This window comes from Corvus brachyrhynchos, unplaced genomic scaffold (assembly GCF_000691975.1).
Source record: "Corvus brachyrhynchos isolate BGI_N302 unplaced genomic scaffold, ASM69197v1 scaffold106, whole genome shotgun sequence".
In the NCBI taxonomy this organism is placed as follows: Eukaryota; Metazoa; Chordata; class Aves; order Passeriformes; family Corvidae; genus Corvus; species Corvus brachyrhynchos.
The window spans coordinates 2,668,397-2,674,531 of NW_008238834.1; the positions used below are offsets into that span (position 1 = coordinate 2,668,397).

Sequence of the window (6,135 nt, forward strand, 5' to 3'; positions counted from 1 at the left end):
TACTGTCTTACTGAAAAAAAAAAATCACCCCAAATGTTGGTTGGTTTTTTGGTTGGTTTTTTTAATGGAAAGTATGTAATCCCTCTCCACAGAAATTTCTGGTGTGATGAACATGCCATTTCTTTAAGTGAAAATGTACACAACGTCTATTTTCTGGAACCTGAAGTGCCAGTTAGGAACCTCAGGGCCTATCCAGTTTATCCTTGTTTTAGTGTTAAAAACAACCCTCATTCCGCAGCCTTTGCTGCCATCGCGCGGCCATGAACCATCTCTCACTAATGCTAAAACTCACTCGTCTTCTGAACTTGTTGCACTCTACATCCTCTGCTTTATTTACCAGATTGATTACCCCGGCACAATCCAATTTTCTTCCTCAATTTTCAGAAATGTCATTAATAATTGGCATTGCTTTTTTCCCTAGTTTCTGCAGATTAAAATATTTTTAATGCCAGATGGTGAGCAAGTTGTCATGAAACAGAGCAAATTGCTTTGGTGGGCTTGGTTTTCACTATGCTAGTGGCATTCTCTATGAAACTGTTAATTAGAACAGATGTGTTAACCCACAGTGTCCATGGCACTGGTTTTTTTTCCTAAGTTTTATCTTCTACTTCTTTTCTAGAAAAGAAAAACAGCTGAGCAGAGAACAGATTATAAATACATCATTTCATTTTCCTGCTGTGAAACAAAAGCAGTACTATGGAAATCTGCTAAAAAAGAATGGATGTGGCTAAAAACTTCAACATGTTGAAAAAAGTGTTTTAGGATAACGATTACCCTTCCATAATGAGTATCCTACAATCTTCTTTCTTGGTTAAGGTTTTAAGTTTTTACTGTGCTGAAATCTTTTGAGTGGAGAAAAAACAAGAAACCTGTGAAGTTAATCTTGAAGTTTTAAATATTTAAAGATAAAATAAAATAACTAAAAAATATGTAGTCATCTAGGGCATACACACTACAGTACCACGTACTCATGTTTGCACATCTATACAAATTCTCCCACTTTAATGCATCTTAAGAGGATTCAAAAATGTATACTTACCTGTAAGTAATCAGAACCAGCTAGGTCATATTTTTAGACTGATAGGAAGATAAACTGTCTCCCTGAGTCATCAAGATATTTTAAGAATGTTCCTACCTTATGTGCATGCTAATTGTTGTTTCAATCAATGGGGCTAATCATGTGCTTACAGTATCCTGTGTCAAGTACAAGTTTGTCTTGTATTACAAAGGCACTCAATATGCACTAAGTAATGCCTGAAAGATGACTTCAGGCAAAATATCTCTGTTTAATTTTAACAATCCTCCAAAATAGTAACAAACATTGAGCAACTCAAGCAGAATCCAAATTTGCTATGTTTTGTCATAAGAAAATAGTTCCAGTCACAACATTATGTAATCCTAAATTCTAAGAAGTCATATTTGCAGTACACACTGATAGACGTGTTGAAATCTGTATTTATCAAAAACATGGCTAGAAATTTTTTTAAATTAAGAAATCTTTTGCTAAACAAGGCAAAATGCTTTGCATAAAGTAAACATTTTAAAAATACATCTCATTAAAATCTGTACATAATTCTTATAAACAATTTTCACTCTTAACATGCTAAAGAAAATCTAAGAAATTGCCTAAAGGAAGAAGATTCATTGAGTGTATTTCTGACTGCACTGAGTTCAACTGGGACCACACTGCTGATGTAAATAGAAAAAGAGTTTACCAAATGTGTATGGAAGTTATTTCATTGGGGAGGGAGGTTTTACGTGATTGTAAAGCATAAGATGTTTTGGTCTTTTGTGTGAAATACAACTATTTATTCTTTTATCCTCTTTAAAGTGATTATGAAGGAATGAAAACAGGTAAATAAAATTGAGAATGCTTTACTACAATAAATCTTCCTTGAAGACAGGAGGAAATTTAACATAGATTCAACATCCAGCTCTACTATACTCTTACAAAAATTCTCTGAGTTCTGTAGCAGCTTCTGGTAATATTTTTGATGAAAAATTGATAAGACAAATGCCCTCAATATAGTTGCTCATTTATTTTATACTGTACTGTCTCATATCCACAGTTTTCAGCATGCCCTGGATCTCTGGTTTCTGAACAAAACAATTTTACATTAATTCACATTTCTGAGAATTACACTCAGCTATACATCACAGAATTTTACCCTTCATTTTAACTCTTCTGTGAATATTTTAGATGACACAAAACGAAGTTTCATCACTATTATTTAAATATTAAATTTTATTATTTTTACAATGATGAGTCAAATTGGTCTGATCCTTTATTAACCATGATTTTGTATTTAGCAGTTTGCCAGCTGTAGTCAAAGGCAGATTTCATGCAGATTAGATCCTACAAGAGTCATCCCAAGGGAGACAAATACTGAGCAGTCTTCCTGTTGCAGCAGCTGTTGAAGGTATCTTCAATCACCTAAACAGAGAGTAAAACAATACCTGCTACATCTGCTGAATTGAAATACATTTAATTGAAGGAAACATAGTTAAGGAAAGACGTTAAATCAAATTATCATAGAACCATAGAGTGGTCTGGGTTGGAAGGGACCATAAATATCATGAAATTTGAACCCCCCTGCCATGGGCAGGGACACCTTCCACTAGACCAGGCTGCTCAAAGCCTCGCCCAGCCTGGCCTTGAACACCTCCAGGCATGGGACATGCACAACGACTCTGAAATCTCTGAATCTACCCTCATCCAGTTTAAAGCCATTCCCCCTTGTCTTACCACTACAAGCCCTTGTAAAAAGTCCCTCTCCAGCTCTCTTGTAGCCCTCCTTCAAGTGCTCAAAGGCTGCTTTAAGGTGTCCCCAGGGCTTTCTCTTCTGCAGGATGAACAACTCCTGCTCTCTCAGTCTGTCTTCAAAGGAGAGGTGCTCCACCCCTCTGATCATTTTTGTGGCCCTCCAACAGGTCCACATCTTTCCCATGCCGAGGACTCCAGAGCTGGATGCAGCACTTCAGGGGGGTTCTCACAAGGATGAAGTAGAGGGGGAGAATCACCTCCCTTCCCTGCTGACCACACTCCTTTTGATGCTGTCCAGGATGCTGTTGGCCTTCTGGGTTGCAAGCGATTGCCAGGTCACGTTGAGTTTCTCATCGGCCAACACATGACCCAAATGATTCCTTCTTAATCCTACGTCCCTTCCAATTTTACCACCATACTTCTTGAGGGAGTGAAGAGAATCATGGAAGAAAAATATATGGATGCATGGGAATATGGAGATAATAGAGTAGCAAAGCTCAAGAAAGGGACAACAGAGGCAGCTATTTCTAATGCCACAATTATTGATTTTTTCATGAGCACCAAGAGTACAAACATAAACACAGCCTGGCTTTTTCCATCTCAAATTTGAAGGGCCTCCAACACAGAGCATTTTCACTGACTTCATTCATACTTTAAGAAAAGACAAATAAATAATATGCATGAGGAAGTTTTGAGAAATGCTGAACTGAATTTTTCAAATGCACTTTTTTTCTCCCATTCCCTTGCTGATAATAAATATCACCAACATTGGATGCCTTTTCCTCTGTGTTAATGGAAAACTTTTCAGATGTTTTATGTATGGATTTCGAGCTTTTTAAGTATCCCAAGTTGTTTATGCTGACACAAAGATATTTTCCCATTGTTAGATGAATACTAAAGTTAAATAAACAAACAGAACCTCAGATTTAAAGCTCTGAGGTTAAAAGTCACTTTGCTCCTCCTCAGAGGTGCTGCCCATTGAAATCCATTCCAAGAGTGGGGCTACAGAGAACTGCAGTGGGACCAACTTGCCACTGTCCATTGGAATGTCAGTAAGAACATAATGATTCTGTCCCAAACCCCAAATGACCATAGAACCACCTCCCTTAACAAAAGATAACATAAACATAGTGCAGCATAGTTTCTAGAGATAAAAGCAAATCAAACTGTGACTCTTCAATTGCTTCTGTCAACTAGTAAATATTGCATAAGCAAAATAAACTGGGAGACAGTATGAAAGAACAGTCCTGTGCCCTTTAATTTCTGCTTTATCTGTAATCCATTAGTGCTGGTTTAAAGCAATAATATTATGAAGCACTTGGAGAGAAGAGAGCATAGTGCAAACAGGAACTCTGTCTGGGAATGCAGGACTCTCTTTCTCTGAAAAAAATGCAGTAAGTGTTCAAAACACCATAGTGACCACCTTGTTTTTTCACACGTGCATGATTTCCAATGACTCAGTCACTTGGAAGTGGTAGTAATATGAGCAGAATACAGCCTTTTCTTTATCAGCTCTGCAACGTGCTGTAGGCCAAAGGACAACCTTTTAAAGACTTTAAAAAACCCAACACCAGAACTGGAGGATCTGATGGGGATTGCTTGAAGCAGAAGGAAGTTATTAACATTATTGCTGTTGTCAGTGTAGAAACATGTTTACACGGTAAAAAACCCAAACCTCTCAGCCCTTCTCAGTACATGTCATTTATTTTAGTTTAGCCTGACTCTGTAATATTCCCGTAAGTAACCAACACAGGGCAGGTGGAAGTCCAAGACCAGAAAAACCTCATCAACCTTTTTGTCTGGATCTTTTTTCATGCATTCAATCTCTCTTGATTGTTGATCAAGTCATTAAACTACTGGTTTTGTATGACTCAAAGTCTTTCTCTAACCATAACAGCCACGCCTTCCACTTTTCAGTTAAATGTGTGGATATGCATTTAGAAGTCTTCTAGACACAAGGACACAAGCTACGTCCTTTTCTTTCTCAGACAATTGGGATTTTTATTTTCTCTAGATTTTGGGTGACTCAAGCATTCTTCATCTTAAAGGGGGTAGGATTCAGATAAAGAGCAGTCTGCTGCAAGCAACAACCAGTTCCTCCTTCAGATGTAGCAGGTTCCTCTGCATCCTAAAATCTAGTTGTCAGTTCAGCCAAATTACTGTCTCTGAAGATTCTTGAGTTCCCAGTGTAGATGAAGCCTACATGTTCTCAAACTAAGCTATCTACTCCAGCTCTCACACTGGAGTGTCCCTTCATGATAAATCCTTTTATCTGGGATGTACAGCACACATACATACTCCCAGCAAGTCAGAACCAAAACCTGGGTATGGTTGTTCTCCATCAGCAGAGGAAGTGCAGTGTTGATGACAGTAGGTTTCCACCGTTTCCTGTTTCTGTAACAGCTCTGGGGAGAACAAACAAACCCCAGACCACCCCTGCCTTTGCTTACCAATTCCCACACTCTTTTCAACTTTGGATAGGTGACTATATAGGAAGAATAGGTATTTTAAAATTTCTTCAGATATCTCCAATACACTCTTATTAGTCTTTTCATGGTGAACAAGAAAATTTTGGACCGAGATGCTTTATGTCAGAGCAGAATCTCTCTGGTAGGCTCTGTCCTAGTTAGGAGGAGCAAGTGAAAAAGGCCACATCTCCTTATGTGCTGTTATATTTTTTTCTTCTTTTTTCTTCTAGATTTTAAAATTTGGATATAGCAAGAAAACACAGGTAATGTAAGAACTGAAGAGTCTCACTGAGCAACATCTGTCTTCTCTCAGCAGTTCATGGAGCTGGGCCATAAAATAAGGAGAGGTGAAGTACTTCTGTGTACTGTGGTGCATGCATGCATCTCAAATAGCAGATGCTCAGCTCCAGGATCGTCGTGTTATCAGCTGTGCTCCTAGGATTTTGCCAAGGAAAAGACGCAGATACTGTGTGTCTTTTTATGAAGCTGAAGGGAGGAGCATCTGAGTTTGCGAACATGAGGGCCTCCAAGCAAGAATACACAAAGCTCAAAAGGGAGCTGACCAAAATTCTCTTGGGAATTAAAGATACCTGTACTCCTCTCTGGTCTTCACTAATGCCTTGTAACAGCAGATAACTTCTGTCTCACGTAAAAGATTTAGAGAGAGATTGCTGATTAACCACTGCTTCATTTGGAAGCCCATGTTCCCTCTTCCCTGCCCGGCACTGACTGAGTTTCCACATGCCTGCATCAGCTGCTTGTTACGATTTTGGACGGGTCCCTTTCCTATCTGACCCCACACGCCCTCCCTGCCTTCCCGGCAAAGCGAAGGAGCCCCGAGATGTCACCTGCCGTGGAGCGGCCGATGCCGGCGGGACCGGCCCGGGAGAGGCGGGACCGGGG

The 6,135-nt window shown here is 39.2% G+C and overlaps 1 long non-coding RNA gene across 1 annotated transcript; it reads right to left on the reverse strand.

Annotated features, from left to right (window-relative positions):
* Window positions 1-1,437: 1,437 nt before the first annotated feature.
* On the reverse strand, window positions 1,438-6,135 carry LOC108447662. The gene is made up of 2 exons (XR_001863329.1): window positions 6,081-6,135; window positions 1,438-2,434 (listed from the first exon to the last, which is right to left on the reverse strand). It is a non-coding gene; the product is annotated as an uncharacterized LOC108447662 (long non-coding RNA).